Consider the following 19,677-nt stretch of genomic DNA (forward strand, 5'->3'; position numbering starts at 1 on the left):
CTCCATGTAAATGTGCTCAATGCTGTGAAGTTTCCACTATTTTTGTAGGCATTTCCATTCAAGGACATTAGTGTTTCCATAGGAGGTCATGAGGCAACCAGTTAATATACTCCCCACCGTACATCTATAGAAGTTTGATGAAATTTAGCTAACATGCTGAATCCTTGCACACTTCTGAGAAAGTAGAGACACTGCTGTGCTTTCTTTGTAATGGCAATTATGTGCTGTACCCAACATCTGACTTTCAATAAAGTAAAGGTCTGTTTTAAGTGACTGTTCAAGAATCATAGTGTTAAATTGGAATGAAGGGATAGCAGATAATAAGTTAAGTCTCTTGCATTGTATCATTGTTAAAAAAATAAGTTGTCAATTAAAAAATTGGAGTCCAGTTCTATCAAAGAAAATTTTCAATTCATTAACGTTGCTTCTGTGACCCGATTGTGCATGGAACCAAATGCAGTTTCTGTCACTTTCAAAGTACAAAGTAAAATTCACAGAACTCGATTCCCATTTATCGTGAGACAGTGTTCCAAGAAATCAGGACAGGATGATATAGCCACAGCATCTTTACGAGTTAAAAATAATTAGCTTTAAATATTTGATATCATTCTGGTGAAGCGTTTTGACTTGTACTCTGACATATTATCAGTTTTTTTTGAGAATGTTGTTAAAGCAGATGTTTCAAATGAATGAGAACGTCTTGTTACAGCTGCAAATCACTTAATGTAAATGTAGTTGGGGACAGAGTCCCAATAAATGTCAGATTAGCATTTAGAATTTATTGATTTGAAGCTTACTGATAAAATTACTATGCAGTACACAGAGTCTCCCTTATTTCTTGTCCTCTTGAAGATTTGAGAATGAGAAGCTTGGGTCAAGACATTCTCTCACAAGCATACATGTTTTGGACATCTTTTGATGGAATATTTGACAGAAAATTGAGTGTATTACACAATTAGATACTCATAACACCACAGAAGTCCAACAGGTTTTTAATTCTATTCCTCTGCTTGACGCTTACAGTTACATCAAATGGTCTACAAATCTCATTTTATATCAGTGCACAAACTTTGGACTCACAGTTCAGGCTTAAAATGTTGCTGGCATGGAAGCTTGTCTTCAACAATGGAGGAGATGGTGTGCTGAGATTTGATTTGAACAAAAAAGGTGTTGTTAAGTAAATTCTTTTCAGTTCCACAAAGTGGACTTCATATTGTTTTGCTACTATCAAGTGGATAATAGATAATAATTCATCCTTGTACTAAGATTGAAAAATAAATTGCTCATTTAGAGAACCATTCGTAGCTGGGACATTGCCAGGAATCTGAACCAACCATCTTGTATTCCAGGAGGCTGTTTTTTAAGTTTGCATGCTGTAGGCAAGATGCCCTCCCCCCATGGCCTGTTTTGGCTTTGTTGTGAATTTCAGTAGAACCCAACTAGTTGGCCTTAGAAAGGTCGCAACCCAGAAAGGACAAGAGCTTGACAAAGAACATAGAAAATAGACCAATCCAGCACAGAAACTGGCTCTTTGTCCACAATGTTGTGCAGAACCTTTAAATTAGTGCTAAAGTAATCTTTGCTGCCAATTCAGTGTCCATACCCTTCCATTTTCCTCACATCCATGTGCCTATTCAAACATCCCTTGAAAGGTCTTTAATGGATCTTCCTCTACCACCACCCCAGGCAGCACAATCCAGGCACAATTTCTCTGTGTGGGGAAAAAAGCTTATCTTTTTATGATCTTTGAATACTTCATTGCACTTAAACTCTAAATCTAACACTACAAAACCTATACTATCTGTGTTATATAAACTCGGTAAAATGCCAAAAGGACACTGGAGTGCTTATGAAGAGCCTTGATTCAAACTGTCAGCTATAACTGTCTTGTTGCTTGACCTGCCGTGTTCTTACAGCAGTGTGTTTCTTTTTGCTCCAGCTTCCAGTATCGGCACTCTTCTGTGTCATCACTACAAATGTTTTTTTTTGTTTCACAACTACAAATTACTTGTAATTCTTGATCAACTCTAAACGCTTCCCAAATGGAACCCATTCTGGCAATCAGTGAGAGAAGGTTTTTCTCAATATTACTGGTGATCACGGCTGTCCAAAAGGTTGGTACAGCATTGTGGGCCAAAGTGCCTGAACTTTGCTGAACTGTTCTATGTTCAACCCTTCCCTCTTGATTGTACCCTCTATTTGGCTGTAGTCATTATGTCCAGAAATTATGGAATGTGTGGGGGGGAGGGGGGAAATAAAATGAGATGAGTTTAAATGGGTGGTTGATGGTCAGTCAGCTTGTACTCGTTGTATGTTGATAATTCTATTTGCTGGATTTAATTAATGCACATCATCAAGTCCCATAGAAAGACTGTAAAGAGAAGAACTCTGAGCTGATCGTCACTTTGAAACATTTTTTATTTTCGTAAGCATTTATCCGTGGACTTGTAAATGCTTTGGCCCACTGTTTCACATGAGCGTTGTGTAAAAAGTGAATAAACTAATGCTCACAGAATTAAATCTCTGGGTTCCTCTTATGTGTACCTTTGTGTGTGTGATTACTCAGCTTACTAACTCCCCAGTTTCTCACGAACTCATAAAATAGGATGTTTCTCCAATTTTAGGTGTGAAGGCCACAACTTTCTTTGCATTGCAACAGTTCAGTATTTGTTTTCCTTGAATTAAGTAAGTTTATTACTGTTGGCTGAGGTACACTGAGTCCAACTCGCATCCTTCCAATTGCTGAGTTCTCAGATCCATACTTTCTACCAAACACTCCTTGATCAGTGCCTGATTATTTTCCTAACCAAGCAAAATAAGTCAAATAAGCAAACAAATATGACCCTGACCAATCACTTCCCTAATTGACCTTCCATTCCAATTCTCTCCCCAGCTATCAACCTCGCCCATTGTACCTTCACTTACCTCTCCAGCCAAATCCCGCCTCTGATTATCCAAAGATTCCCTCTTTCTGTGGTTTTAACCCAAACCTTGGGATTGAATACATCATCAATGGTACATCCTGTAGGCAGGTGCAGGGTTGCCCAGTAGCTCCACTTTAATGTGCTTTTAATGCTTCCAGCCCACCAACTCAGATGAATTACTGTTTCCAGGGAAAACGATGAAACAGCGCTGGCTGAACCACTAATGGAACAGCTGAGCACATCAGAACAACATCTAGTAAAAAAAAAGCACTTTTTAAAAGCTTGTCTGTTCAATATGCATTTTCACATGCTTTGGAGTGCTTTTGTTGTTGGTTTCTGTTCTTCAGTTGAATGGTGTGGAATGTCAAAATGGAAAATTTCACTTGAGACCCAGTGTTCACAGCAACTGCTCCCTTGTCATTTATGTTGTGAATTACATGCAGCACAAAGCTCTCTCTAATTGGAATATCTGACCTCAGATGCAACATGATTTTTGTTTCTCTTATCATTCGTACATTCGGAGTCTATGCACATCTCATTTCATCAGGGAGCTATTCAATTGTTAAAAGTAGGTGATCTTTGTTTTATAAATTGCCAGGAGTACAAATATAAATAGATATTTCAAAGAAGAATACTTTATATTGATACATAAGCCATGATGAAAAAAAGAATTTCTCTATTTTCATGTTTTTTTTACTTTAAGATATATGTGCAAATTTTTTTCCAACATTCTCAATTTCCAGAAGTTTAATTGCACAAATGGAATCAAAAATCGTAACCTCTAGTTTAAGCACATCTGTACCCTTTTGCACTCACTAAGTCCAAAAATGGTGCACCGTGACTGCAGTAAATACCATCCCGATAATGCAGGTGATTCTTCTTCAGCACTTTGACTCAATCCTATAAACTCCAGCAGGTAGGGTTTTACATATTGCTTATTTTTATTGCAGTATCTTAGTAGCTAATATTGAGCTTTAATATGTTTTTAAAAGATAATATGCTCATGTTTTTACGTACCTCTGGCACAATCTGCCTCTACTCCTCGCCTTGCCTCATTTCAGTGCTGCCTTCTATTCAGAAATGAGAGCTTCGCCAGTCTATTGGGGCAGAGTCAGCGCATATCCATACTACTTTCTGAAACCCACCGCAGGATTGGGAGGTTCAGGACTAACACCTTAAACACAACTTCCGTGGCCATCTTCAACCTTTCAACAATCATTGCACTAGACACTTGCCCTGGCCGCCAAACTGATCACAGACTCCTGATGATCATTAATGGGAGTTACTCACTGTTAGTTTCATTCGATTATGAGTTTCTTAGGAGGTTGTTACAATTGCATTAATATGCAGAAAGCAAAATTTGTATTTATATGAACCATTTCAGAGCACCAATAAAATTATTAAATGGTTCTGAATAGTTTTGTTTAAGTCATTCCAATTTCACACCAGTTTATTCTTAGCTAGTGATTTTATATTGATTTTTGATTAATCCATTTTTTTCCTCCATAAGTTGCAATGTTTTCACTGATATACTTTTGCAGAACAGGAAACAGCTTGTCCTAAGTATATCCACGTTCGCAGTTCATAGATGAATATATTCAAAAAATACATTCATATATGATACCAGGATGTCACTGGGAAGACAAGTATGTAATTCCCTAATTGCTCAGGAAAATAGACCTGCTTCTTCAACAGGCACAGACTCTTTGATAGAAGTTCGCCCATTAAATATTGGATAAGGAGTTTTTGGAGTAGGGCTAAGGAAAAATAAAAGAATGATGACAAATTTCCAAGTGAAGCTACTGTGTGAATTGGGCGTTGGGTATTCCTATGTTTGTGATGTGTGCTGGTTGGAGGTTGCAGGTTTGAGCAATGCTATCGGAGTAACCTTGATAGCTAAGTGCACTACATATTACAGGCGCTACATCAGAATCAGAATCAGGTTTATTATCACCGGAATGTGTCATGCAATTTCTAACTTAGCAGCAGCAGTTCAATGCAATACATAATATAGAAGAAAAAAATAAATAACTAAATCAATTTCAGTATACACATATTGAATAGATTAAAAATCATGCAAAACAGAAGTAATATGTATTTAAAAAGCGAAGTAGTGTCCATGGGTTCAATGTCCATTTATGAATCAGATGGCAGATGGGAGAAGCTGTTCCTGAATCACTGAGCGTGCGCATTCAGGCTTCTGTACCTCCTCCCTGAGGGTAACAGTGAGAAAAAGGTATGCCCTGAGTGCTGGACGTCCTTAATAATGGAGACTGCCTTTCTGAGATATCACTCTTTGACGATGCCCTAGGTACTTTGTAGGTTAGCACCCAAGATGGAGCCAACTGAATTTACGACCCTCTGTGGCTGCTTTTGGGCCTGTGCAGTAGCTGCCCCCATACTAGACAGTGATGTAGCCTGCCAGAATGCTCTCCATGGTACAGCTGTAGAAGTTCTTGAGTATTTTTGTTGGCATACCAAATCTCTTTAATAAAGTATAGTCTCTGTCTTGTCTTCTTTATAGCTGCATTGATATGTTGGGACAAGATTAGGTCCTCAGAGATCTTAACACCCAGGAACTTGAAACTGCTTATTCTCTCCACTTCTGATCCCTCTATGAGGATTGAAATGTTTTCCTGTTTCTCAACCTTCCTAAAGTCGGCAATCAGCTCTTTCATCTTACTGACATTGAGTGCAAGGTTGTTGTTGCAACACCTTTCCACTAGTAGGCATATCTTGCTCCTGTATCCCCGCTCGTTTTGATATGAGATTCTACCAACAATAGTTGTATTTTTAGCAAATTTATAGATGGTATTTGAGCTATGCCTAGCCACACAGTCATGGGTATGGAGAGAGTAGAGCAGTGGACTAAGCGCATGCTCCTGAGGTACACCAGTGTTGATCGTCAGTGAGGAGGAGATATTATCACCAATCTGCACAGATTGTGGTCTTCCGATTAGGAAATTGAGGATCCAATTGCAGAGGGAGGTGCAGAGGCTCAGGTTCTGTAACTTCTCATTCAGGGTTGTGGGATTGATGGTGTTAAATGCTGAGCTATAATTAATGAACAGCATCCTCACATAGGTATTTGTATTGTCCAGGTGGTCTAAGGTTATGTGAAGAGCCATTGAGATAGCATCTGCCGTTGACCTATTGTAGTGATAGTCACACTGCAGGAGGAGCAGGTCCTTGCTGAGGCAGGAGATCAGTCTAGTCATGACCAACCTCTCAAAGCATTTCATCACTGTGGATGTGAGTGTTATTGGGTGATAGTCATTAAGGCAGCTCACATTATTCTTCTTATGCACTGGTACAAATGTTGCCTTTTTGAAGCAAGTGGGAACTTCTGCCTGTAGCAGTGAGAGGTTGAAAATGTCCTTAAGTACTCCTACAAGTTGGTTGCCAGCCACAGGGTATTTTTGGTTGTGGTAGTAAACGCAAAGTGTAGTGGATAGGTACATTCAAATAGGTCAGATGACTTGCCCAGAGAAAGCAATGGCAAACCACTTCTGTAGAAAAATCTGCTAAGAACAACAATGATCATGGAAACACCACAAATGCCAATGTCATATGACATGGCACATAATGAACGAGTGTATATCTTGGACATTATTGAAATACTTGAATGTTCTTGTATTGCACACTTCTCAGTATGTTGTTAAACCAACAGAAATCAATTAATCTGATTCTGGTTTGCTGATTTTGCTGGGTATAATTCTACTTCAAGATTTTGTCTGCATCCATCTTACCTGTTATACCATCAGGCTCATGTTTTTTTACCTAGGATATGAGTACACCTATCATTTGAAGATTACATACATTGGAGATGATAGGAATGAAGTTGAATTTCCATGGACCGGATCATTCTAAGTATTGTTGGTGGTTTCAGTTTGAACTGATGGTGTTGTGTCACAGAAACTGGAATAAGCTCTGAATGGCTTGCACGTTCACTATGAAATTTGAAAAACTGGGGGCTCACCGACTCAATTGAAAACGGAAACTTGTCCTTTTCTTCCATTGGGTAGCCAATAGTGGAGCCCAGCCTGGCTAAAATTGGAGTGAAATTGCATGTCAAAAATTAATAAGCAAAAGGGAAAAGAAGTTACATTTTGACTGCTTTTGTTGAGTTTTAAGCCTTTTAATTATTTATGTTTTATGTGCTTTCAGTAAATTTGTTTACTTTTCAATAAAGTATTTGACAACTCGTACTTTTTTTGTTTACTTGGAGCGAAGATATTGGTTTGAAATATTTTGGGGGATTAGAGACATCTAATACCATTAAAAGAATAAGAATGTTGGCTATTACAGTCCTCAAAGTTTTGCTGGCAGTCATAGTCATTTTGGGGTAGGATCGACTCACTATCCCAATGAAAAATGCATTTGAACTCCAGTCTGTGCTAGTCCCTTCATATGAATCTGAATATGTGTGAGGGCCAGGAATTCAGCCAGAACAATCCAGGCAATCTCTTCACTCGCATCTGTGGAGCTAAAGGAATGTTACCATATCTACTATTCATAATATTTGTAAGGCAAAAAATACTGTTTTGAAAAATACTGTTTTGTTTGGAAACTGCTGGCAACTTAAGCATTTCATTAGAAAAACATATTTAACAGAGAGTTTACTCCATCACCTGAGATGTTGTTACAAATCTATGATGGGCGTTCTGTCAAATAAATTATTTTATCTTCATCTGAGTTTTGGCACTTGCGCTGTTGGTGAAATGTCTGTCACCACTTCTAATTCCTGTACCTCTGCTAGCCATGCTGTCAATCACTGTGAGTGAAAATGGTTGAACAGCCATGCTATCTGTACAGCAGTTTTAGAGGAATCTGAACAAATCAATGAAACGCAAGTCACTGAAGTAGTTTTCGAAGTGCTAGTACTATACCCATGAGAGGGTAAGTGAGAAAAATGGGAGTTGAGAAAGTGGTCTCGGGGGAAAAAGGATGTGAGGCAGCAAACTGACAGAAAGGAAAGATCAGAAAATTAGCAATTTATTCAGTGTTCAGAGAAATCAATCCTCTGCAGAGCACAAGATTGATAGTTAGAAATAAATTCATTTCTGCATTGGTCAGAGATCTGAAAGCTGATGATTGACAGATGATGATTGGTGTCTGTTCATCCATTCAAACCTTATGCAGGATACTTCAGGTTATTTGGAATTTCTACGTGAGACCGACCTTCCTGAACTGTTACCAGACTTGTGACAGAGAAAATCCCTTTAATTTTTTTCTCTCTCTCTCATACTGTTCCTGCACATTTTACTTTCCATCTGTTTCGGTGGTCTAATGGCTAGGAATGTGAAACAACATCCTTCATTTTACTTCTCTGTGGCAAGAATCACTGATCCCTAAAAGATGAACAGATGATTCGAAGCCATTGATGCTGGGCTCAGTGTTCTGCGTAAATGACATCAGTCCTAAGGCAAGCTGTCGGCATTTACCTTCGTAAATGCAGATGAACTTGGGATGGAAGCATAATGTGTAAGTGAACCCAGAGGTCCCAAACTTGCTGACAGGTTCTTCTTAACAGATTTGTCAGTACACTCCACTGCTCAGCAGACCCATGGACCTGCTTAGATTCCCCAGCAGGCAATGTAAAATCAGCTCATGGAGCTGAGGTAGAATCTAAGAGCCCAGTCATATCAATCAAGATTTTACGATAATGAAGTAGAAGGCAAGAAAAAGCTGCGTTGCAGTTTATATATATATCTGTGTTTGCTGTAGTGTTTTAAATATTTGAAAACATGGTAATGGTCTTTTGGGTGATTTTTTTAAAAGATTGTATTTAAATTTTTGTAAGTTTTTATGTAGCAGCAGCTTTACAAACATAAACACAATAGATTTTGCGGATACTTTAAATCCAAAGCAACAACTGTGAAATGGTGGAGGAACTCAGCAAGCCAGGCAGCATCTATAGAGAAGAATAAACAGTTGAGGTTTTTGGCTGATACCTTTCATCAAGCCATGTTTCAGGTCAGCATTGCAATGATGTAACATATTTTGTTGAAGGCAAAGCTAGGGGGATGGCTTTGCTACCAGTCAGAAGATTTCCGGTAACAAATCAAAACCTGTAACTTTGCCATCTATCAAAGCTGTGCGTTGGGTCTTTCCCGGCCTCCCCGATGATGTAATTATACTACCAAGGGCCTGAGCATCACTTGGGATGGTGGAGCTCTCCAATCAGGTCAGTCAGTATATGAATGTGGGGCATTGAAATACATCCATAGTGAAATCTATATCTTGTTGTTTCAATATTCGTCCATGAACTGCTCTGTCCACTATTGCTCGGTACTTTGAATGAGCCCTGTGTATCTGTTCTTTCAAATTTTAGTTATTCATTTTCTGTTTAAGTGGTGTCACTCTGTCACTAGTCCTGGGCACCACACTTCTGTGAAAGCTTGAATACTTTAATGATGTGCAGAAATGGTTTACTGAAAAGCCTCTAGGATTATTCGGGTAATGCGGAGAAGATGGTGTTTCCTTCCTTGGGACTAAAGAGTTTATGTGAGGATCTGAAAAAAAACTGGGGAGAATGTTTCCATTGGCAGAACGTCCAAGAACCAGGGAAGATAAAATTAAGGTGATTGGCAAACAAACCTCAGTGTTTCATAAGGAAACCAATGTTACACAGCTCAGCTTAATGCTCGCATGGTGGTGGGGTGGCTGCTTCTGCTGGCTCAGGTGGAACGGAGGACGGTGTAGATGATTTTGCTAGTGCTTGGGTGAAGGGGGGACTTCGGGGCTTCGATGTTTCTATTGTTCTATGGGGTTCTTTTGTGGATGTCTGTGAAGAGGACGAATTTCAGGTTGTATATTGTATACATACTCTGATATCAAATGCACTTTGAAACTTAATGACCTTTTATCAGGCCATGGCATCAGACTGCAGTGACAAGATCATACCTTCATTTACAAGTATCTTAATGCTTTGATTTTCAAAATTAATTCCCATTCACCATTCTATCTTCTAAAGTGAATGGTTTGATATCTCACCTCTGCAGATGCTCTTCCATTTTAAATTTCGAGCATTCCTCACTTCACACCATTTCAGCTGCAGCTGGCTGTACGCTACCTTCTTCAAGACAGAGAAGGAGTGGGAGATGTGGCAGTATGCCTCATGTACTCTGGGTGGTGTATCCGATTAATTGGCAGTGCCAGCAAACCGTGGGATGTGCGTGGTGAGCATGTAGTTGTGAGCTTCGGATGAATCATATCGAGGCATGACTGACTGATTACAGCTTCTGGCTAATAAATATGTTTGCCAATGGATTAATTGATTGTGGGCACCATTGGAGTTTTACACTCAAGTGTGTTTTTGCTGAAGTGTAGGCATTGACCTGTGTAGGGTCTGGATTGTGTCACTTGGTGTGACTGCTGATAATTTGTTGAACCGATGACTTGCAGTTGAATAGTGACCGCCTTGATTGAGGGATATTTGCATATGAACTATTGTCTATTTTCAACATGAAAGTAACCCCACAAGCACTAGGCCAGTGAGGAGTTTGAGGTGCTCAACAGCAGGCGAGTGACCCAGCTTGAGGGAAGCAGGTAAAGGGGACAGTGGTAGTTGAAAGACGCGTGGGATATGTCTGTGAATTGGAGTGTCATGCACAAATTCAGCTATTTGTACTGTATATGGAAAATATAGAAATATTCCCAAGAACTAAGTAAATTTTTGAGATCCTGAGGGAAGAGAGAGAAAACAACAAAATGTGAATAAATGAAAACATTATTGCTGCTGGTGGCTGGACTGAAGACATACAAGTCTATTGGCACCATAAACTGCAGATGGGCATGGTATAAGATTCCAAAGAGGTATTCAATTAAATGCCAACAAAGATTCACACAATGTCTGGATTGGGTACATGCATCCAAGGACCAGAGGAAACGATTAGCAAGTACAGAGAAAAAGATGCATTTTCCAGATCTTTTCAAATCTAGAGTTGTAGAATCAACTAGTATGCCAGACAGATGAGAAAATGTGGGCCTAATATTTAAGGGTATATGTAAAATGGATTTTTACTTAGCATCAGCATCTCTGTTTTATTATTTTTCTCTTGAAGCAACATCTCGACAATCTTGATCTCTGATTCTGGTGTTCTCTACCACCTCAACTGTTCATACTTAGCAGCAACATAACAATTAAAGTCAGCCTTAGTAGTCCAGGCAATCTTACCCTGACAAATAGAATCATAGAATGGCTACAACTAAGGAGGAGGCTATTTGGTTGACGTCTGTGCTGGCTCTTTACCAGAACAACTGAAGAAGACATTTGTCCTTGTTTTTTCTTCAGTTTTACTGCAATGCTTTAGGATGTCTAATTCCCTTAGAGACTCAATAAGAAATTTTAAAAAATTAGAGATTTCCATCAATCATGGATCTTTCCAAACCTTGGTAAGCAATGTTATACAGATGAGGCAGTCTGCAGATGCTGGAAATCCAAAGCAACACACACACTGTTTGACCCGCTGTCGTCCAGCAAAAGGTTCAGGACACTATAAGCCAGAACAAATAGACTGAGGAACAGCTTCTACCCCAGAGCTGTGGCCTCCATCACACCACTCCCACAGAGCAATGACTGAAACTGTGAGCACACACATGCACACACAAGGACTCAAATACTTACACTAATGGCATTTTGTGCATTACTGTGATATTCTGGTGCTGCTACAACTTATTTTCTGCTACTTACCTATTTAATACTGTTTTTCTATTACTGTCTTGTTTTTACCTACTGCTTGTTTGATTGCCTGAGAGGAAGCCAAACGGAGTTTCATTGTACCTATGTATTATGATAATAAAGCTCATTCAATTCAAATTCAATTCAATTCAAAATGCTGCAGGAACTCAAAAGATCAGGCTGCATCTGTGGACATGTCTTCCCCCTTTACAGTCCTGGAGATGGGTCTTGGCCCAAAATGTTGATTGTTTATTCCTTTCCTTAGCTGCTGCCTGACCTGCTGAGTTCCATCAGCATTTGAGTTGAGTTGAATTGAATTGACTTTATTTCTTACATCCTTCACACACATGAGGAGTAAAACTCTTCATGTTACGTCTCCATCTAAATGTGCGATCATAGTAATTTATAATAAATAGGACAGTCAATGTAATATAGAGTACACTCAAGTCAGTGTGAGTTCATCAATCAGATGGCCTGGTGGAAGAAGCTGTCCCGGAGCCTGGTGGTCCTGGCCTTTATGCTGTGCTACCGTTTCCCGAATAGTAGCAGCTGGAACAGGCTGTGGTTGGGATGGCTTGGGCGCCCAGTGATCCTATGGACCCTTTTTATACACCTGTCCTTATAAGTGTCCTGAATCATGGGAAGTTCACATCTACAGATGCGCTGGGCAGTCCACTCCACTCTCTGCAGAGTCCTGCAATCAAGGGAAGTACAGTTCCCACACCAGGCAGTGATGCAACCAGTCGGGATGCTCTCAATTGCACCGCTGTAGAAAGTTCTTAGGATTTGGGGGCCCATACCAAACTTCGTCAACCGTCTGAGGTGAAAGAGGCGTTGTTGTGCCTTTTTCACCACACAGCTAGTGTGTACAGACCACGTGAGGTCCTTGGTGATGTGGATACCGAGGAACTTGAAACTGTTTACCCTCTCAACCCCAGATCCATTGATGTCAATAAGGGTTAGCCTTTCTCCATTCCTCCTGTAATCCACAACCAGCTCCTTTGTCTTAGTGGCATTGAGGGAGAGGTTGTTTTCTTGGTACCACTGTGTCAGAGAGATGACTTCTTCCCTGTAGGACACCTCGCTATTGCTTGAGATTAGGCCAAATCGATGTAGTGTCATCGGCAAATTTAATGAGCAGTTTGGATCTGTGGGTGGCGATACAGTCATGGTATACAGGGAGTAAAGGAATCTGTACATAGCCCTGAGGAGTTCCTGTATTGAGAGTCAGAGGGGTGGAGGTGAGGGAGCCCACTCTTACCACCTGCCGGTGATTTTGACAGGAAGTCCAGGATCCGGCTGCACAGGGCAGGGTCAAGGCCGAGGTCTCTGAGCTTCTTGTTGACCCTGGATGGAACTATTGTTTTGAATGCTAAACTGTAGTCCAAGAACAGCATTCTCACATAAACATCCTTCTTCTCCAGATGTGTAAGGACGGTACATAGAGCAGTGGCTATTGCATTATCTGTTGAATGGTTGTGTCAGTAGACAATTGTAGGGGATCCAGTTTGGGTGGTAGCAAGCTGCAGATGTAATACTTGAGCAGCCTCTCAAAGCATTTGCTTATTATTAAGGTGAGCCAGCATTTATTATTTATTATTGATGCTTATTATTGACAGGATGCCAGTCGTTCAGGCATATTACCTTGGTCATTTTGGTACAGGGACAGCGGTGGATAATTTGAAGCAGGAGGGCACTCTACACTGCGAGAGGGAGAGATTAAAAATGTCTGTAAACACACATCCTAAATACTCGCCCTGGACGCCATCCGGTCCCACAGCCTTGCAACTGTCCACTCATTGGAAACATCTGCGTACCCCAGACTCAGAGATGACCAGGTTACAGGGTATGGTGGTGGGTTTGCTTGGAGGCTCAGAGTTAGTGACATCGAACCTAGTAAAAAAGTGATTGAGCTCATATGGGAAAGAGGCCATGATGTTGGCACTACCATGCTTTGAAGTCTGCAATGGTATGCAGCCCTTGCCATAAGTCACGTGTGCTATTCATTGTGAATCTTGACTCAATGTTCTCCCTATATTGTTGTTTTGCAGGCTTGATAGCTTTACGCAGATCTTAGCTGCTTTTCTTGAGCTCTAGTTTTTCCCCAGCGACGTAAGCTCGATATCATGCTGTAAGTGCTGCTCGCACGGAACTATTGATCCAGGGCTTCTGGTTTAGGAAGATCCTGACCGATCTTCTGGGAGACAACATCTTCGATGATCATCCGGATGAGGCACGTGACTTAATCAGTGAACTTGGAGACATCCTCATCATGGAAGACATTCCAGTCAATGTCATCGAAGCAGTCCTGTGTCATGGAGGTCAATTGGTCAGACCAACAGTGGACAGTTTTAACAATGGCCTCCTCTTGATCGAAGGGTGATCTGATTTTCCAAAAGCTGGGTGAAGGAGAGCTTTGTAAGCATTGTGGAAGGGAGTGTAGCAGTGGTCAAGTGCGTTACCTCCATGAGTGCTCACCTGGATGTGCTGACAAAACTGCCGAGAGACTTTCATCAGTGACGCTCGATTAACTTCACCGACGACGATGAAGGCAGCCTCTGGGTGTGCAACCTCCAGCATGTTGATGGTCTCCTACAGTTCCTTGAGAGCTAGGTCAGTATCAGCCTGCTGTGATGATAACAGCCGTGAACTCCCTAGGCAGCCAGTAGGATCTGCACTGCAGCACCAGGTATTCTGAGTCTGGGGAACAAAATCCGTTTCTGTGGGTTGCACCAAGAATTGACGACCATGAAGCATACCCCTCCTCCTTTACTCTTCCCAGTGAGGTTTTTCGACCTGAAAAACCCCGAGGGTTCGATGGCATGGTCCGGTATCTCATCCATCAACCAGGTCTCCACGAAGCACAAAGCAGTGCATTCCTTCGTTTCCTGCTGATAGGAGATTCTGGCTCTCAGTTCATAAAACTTGTTATCCAGGGACTGAACGTTAGCCAGGATGTGCTAGGGAGCAGCAGTCAATTTTCACGTCCCTTCTCACTCACCTCCGGCGCTTCTTCCAAGGTAGTGGCGGTGTAAGAGATGAGTCTCCGATGGATCACGCAAGCAGGGTTTCCCAGTGTAGGAAAGGCGGCACATAGTGGGTAAATGCCTTCTTTCCAATGTTCAGAAGGGTCGGTCTATTGTATTTGATGTGACCATCAGCTACTTGAACAGAAAATGCTAAGAATATCGTAGAAATTAGTAGTATACTGTAGATTTGGAATGGAGCTCACAATGTGGCCGCCATACATGGCGCCATCTTGTGTTTTGCTGTTAAAGTGCAGTTATATATGTGAAAGTTGACAGACAGACAGACAGACATACTTTATTGATCCTGAGGGAAATTGGGTTTTGTTACAGTCGCACCAACCAAGAACAGTGTAGTAATATAGCAATATAAAACCATAAATAATTAAATAATAATAAGTAAATTATTTCAAGTGGAAATAAGTCCAGGACCAGCCTATTGGCTCAGGGTGTCTGACACTCCAAGGGAGGAATTGTAAAGTTTGATGGCCACAGGCAGGAATGACTTCCTATGACGCTTAGTGTTGCATCTCGGTGGAATGAGTCTCTGGCTGAATGTACTCCTGTGCCTAACCAGTACATTATGGAGTGGATGGGAGACATTGTCCAAGATGGACAACTTGGACAGCATCCTCTTCTCAGACACCACCGTCAGAGAGTCCACCCCTACAACAACATTGGCCTTAGAATGAGTTTGTTGATTCTGTTGGTGTCTGCTACCCTCAGCCTGCTGCCCCAGCACACAACAGCAAACATGATAGCACTGGCCACCACAGACTCATAGAACATCCTCAGCATCATCCGGCAGATGTTAAAGGACTTCAGTCACCTCAGGAAATAGAGACGGCTCTGACCCTTCAGTGTTCTTTGACCAGTCCAGTTTATTGTCGATTCGTATCCCCAGGTATTTGTAATCCTCCACCATGTCCACACTGACCCCTTGGATGGAAACAGAGGTCACCGGTGCCTTAGCCCTCCTCAGGTCCACCACCAGCTCCTTAGTCTTTTTCACATTAAGCTGCAGATGATTCTGCTCACACCATGTGACAAAGTTTCCCTCCAAGGCCCTGTACTCAGCCTCATCTTCCTTGCTGATGCATCCGACTATGACAGAGTCATCAGAAAACTTCTGAAGATGGCAAGACTCTGTGCAGTAGTTGAAGTCCGAGGTGTAGATGGTGAAGAGAAAGGGAGACAGGACAGTCCCCTGTGGAGCCCCAGTGCTGCTGACCACTCTGTCTGACACACAGTGTTGCAAGCACACGTACTGTGGTCTGCCAGTCAGGTAATCAATAATCCATGACACCAGGGAAGCATCCACCTGCATCACTGTCAGCTTCTCACCCAGCAGAGCAGGGCGGATGGTGTTGAACGCACTGGAGAAGACAAAAAACATGACCCTCACAGTGCTCGCCGGCTTGTCCAGGTGGGTGTAGACACGGTTCAGCAGATAGACGATGGCATCCTCAACTCCTAGTCAGGGCTGGTAGGCGAACTAGAGGTGGTCTAAGTGTGGCCTAACCATAGGCCGGAGCTGCTCTAGAACAGGTCTGTCCATGGTCTTCATGATGTGGGAGGTCAATTCCACCGGTCTGTGGTCATTGGAGCCACTGGGGCGCGGCATCTTCGGTACAGGGACGAGGCAGGATGTCTTCCACATCACAGGAACCCTCTGGAGACTCAGGCTCAGGTTGAAGACATGGTGAAGTACTCCACATAGCTGGGGGCACAGGCTTTGAGCACCCTGGGGCTGACACCATCCGGGCCGGCAGCCTTGCTTGGGTGGAGACGTTTCAGTTGTCTTCTCACTTGTTCAGCTGTGAAGACCACCGTGGTGGTTCCAGATGGGGGAGGGGTGTAGTCATGACAGCAGGGTGGGAGACTGTGAGGGGGGGTAGGAGGGGAGAGTAGAGTATGTGTTGGACGTTAGCTTTACTGATACATTTGTTAAAAAATTGTATTCAGATTAGACAAGAGAGTTACATTTCAACTGAGCCAAAGTCAAATGATTTTATGTTACAATCTGGATAGGAAGTAGGAACTCCCTTGTACGTTCTGATCAGATGATACTATATTTTGCAAAACCAATAACTCTGCATTCTGAAATACCCATTGATTTCAATTAAAATGAATCCATGTGAGCTCAGTACATGTATACTACCGCACAGTATGTGCTGCACATACTGGAGAGTGAGTTTCTACTCCCAGGTACTGGATGATTTCTTGACATACAATCAGATTTTGGTTTATTATTCCTGTCATATGTTGTGAAATTTGTTGTTTTATGGATGTAGTACAGTGCAATATATTAAAAATAACTAAGTTACAATGAGAAATAAAAACAAAATAAGTAAATACTGCCGAAAGAGAGACAGGGTGGTGTTCATGAGTTCATAGACCATTCATAAATCCCACGGCGGAGGGGAAGAAGCTGTTCCTGAATCATTAAGCATGTGTCTTTTATCTCCTTATTTAAGAGAGTACTGTCTTCTAAATTGGCTTCAAGCTCATGAGTATATATATTATTCACATCCTCCCCCAATAAACTATTATTTGTTTATAACACTTTTCCACAGTTGTGTACTAATTAAAGAAGAGAATTTATGGTGTTGGAGCACAGATAATATAAATGTTCATTATTCATCACCGTAATTTATTCAACTGTGGGAATATAGGTAGTTAAGTTGGATTGGGCTTGAGCCATTAGAGACAGTGTTACATTAACTTACACTATATTTGTCAAAATTATGGTAAATAATTTCAATTATGGAAATTGAACGTCCTTTAGAAAAACACCATTTCAGTACTAAATGTCACATCACAGACCTGTAAATGTTTCAGTAGCTTGATTTAAGGATTATTATTCATGGCCGGGCAGCTCCAGGGATCTTACAGGAGTTTCAGCATTAAAGTTGAAAAATCCAGAAGTTAGCTATTTAATGTGCTAAAGGATTCAACAAGTAATGTAGGACCCAATCTTGTTTGAAAATACTTGTAATCTCAGTCTTCTGTATCACTTGAGGAAATGGTCTACGTTCCTCTGTATTTAGAAAAATAGAAGATATTACTGTACTGAACAATGAAGAGCAAAGCCATGTGTAAAGTTCAGAATTCAAAGACACTGTACAAAATGTACAATATATATCTATATTGGGTTACATATTGTAACTAAATAATGTGGTATTTGCAAAGCCCAGATTGTAAAGGATAAATTTTTGTTTACAGTCTGGCAGTGTTGTGGCACAGCTGGTTGTGCTATTGTCTAACAACACACACAGAATACTGGAGGAAGACACTCAACATGCTGGAGGAACTCAGCTAATCAGGCAGCGTCTTTGAAAAGGAGTAAACAGCCGATGTTTTGGGTCAAGACCCTTCTTCAGGACATGGCCCAAACCTTCAAGAGTCCTGCAGAATGGTCTTGGGCCAGAATGTTGACTGTTTACTCTTTTCTATAGATCTTACCCGACCTGCTGAGTTTCTCCAGCTTTTTATGTGTCGTGCTTGGATTTCCAGCATCTGCGGATTTTCTCATCTTTGTGAAATACTGGACGGACGCAGTAGGTCAAGTGGTATCTCAGAAGGGAAATGCATTCTTCTTGTTTTGGGACGAGGCCCTTCAATAGTTCTTGGTCTCAGCCCAAAACATAGACTGTTAATTTTCCTCTACAGATGTTGCCTGTCCTACTGAGTTCCTGCTGAATTTTATGAATACTGGGCTATTACCTCACTGCGCCAATGACCTATGTTCAGTCCTGGCCTTGGGTGTTCTTAATGTGGCGTTTGATATGCTTCCCATAGCTGTGTGAGTTTCTTCTGGATGCTCTAGTTTTCTCCCATATCTCTGCTGTAAATCAGCATGGTTGTGTAGATGAGCATCCTTTAGAAAAACACTATTTCATTACTCAGTGTTACATCACAAACCTGATGTGTAGTTGTCCTTCTTCTTCAAAGAATGGAGTTTTCCTTCCTCCACCATCATTGCTGTCCTCACCCGCATCTCCTCAATTTCCCAAACTTCAATGTTCACGCCATTTTCCTGCCACCTTACCAATGATAGAGTTCCTCCTGTCCCCATGAGCCTTTGGATCCAACACATCATCATCTGCAACTTCAGCGATCTCCAAAGAGATCCTAGCATCAAATTTATCTTTACCCCCCCCCCCCGCCCCTGCTTTCTGCAGGATTGCACCATCCGTGATTCCCTTGTCCACTTGTCCCTCCCCACTAATCTCCCTCTGGCACTTATCCCTACAGGCTACCTAAGTGCGACACCTGTCCATTCACCTCTTCCCTCACCTCCGTTCAGGGGCCCAAACAGTCCTTCCAGTGAGGCAACACTTCACTGGTGAATCTGCTGGGGTTGTCTACTGTGTCCGGAGCTCCTGATGTGGCCTCTTCTACATGAGTGGGACCTGTCCTAAACTGGGGGAATGCTTTGTCAAGCACCTCCGCTCCATCCACCGAAAGTGGAACTTCCCCATGGCCAAACATTTTAACTCCAATTCCCATTCCCATTCCAGCATGTCTTGTACCAAAGTGAGGCCACTTTCAGGGTGGAGAAGCAATACCTTATAGGCTGGTCTAGGTGACCTAAAACCTGATGGCATGAATATCAATTTCTCCTACCACTCCCCCTTTCCTCTTCTTCTTTTTCCCATTCTGGCCTCTTACCTCTTCTCATCTGCCTATCACCTCCTCCGGGGTCCCCTCCTTCTGTTTCTCCAGTGGTCCTCTCTCCTCTCATATCAGATTCCTTGCTCTCCAGTCCTTTACCTTTCCTACCCACCTGGCTTCACCTATCACCTTCTAGCTATCCTCCTTCCCCTCCCACCACATGCTGGCGTCTTCCCCCTTCCTTTCCTGTGACGAAGAGTCTTGGCCTGAAAGGTCGACTGTCTGTTCATTTCAATAGATGCCGGCTAACCATCTGAGCTCCTCCATCATTTTGTATGTGTTGCTGGATTTCCTGCAGACTTTCTTCTGTTTACAGTGTGCAGATGAGTGGTCGAAGTTCAAATTCAAGCTTAATGTCATTCAACCG

The 19,677-nt window shown here is 41.8% G+C and overlaps 1 protein-coding gene across 1 annotated transcript in view; it reads left to right on the top strand.

The window, feature by feature from the left end:
* The window catches only part of LOC132383328 (CUB and sushi domain-containing protein 2-like), a 487,635-nt gene that overhangs the window by 425,727 nt on the left and 42,231 nt on the right, over nt 1-19,677 (top strand). The window lies entirely within an intron of this gene.

Source organism: Hypanus sabinus, chromosome 30 (genome assembly GCF_030144855.1).
Source record: "Hypanus sabinus isolate sHypSab1 chromosome 30, sHypSab1.hap1, whole genome shotgun sequence".
NCBI lineage: Eukaryota > Metazoa > Chordata > Chondrichthyes > Myliobatiformes > Dasyatidae > Hypanus > Hypanus sabinus.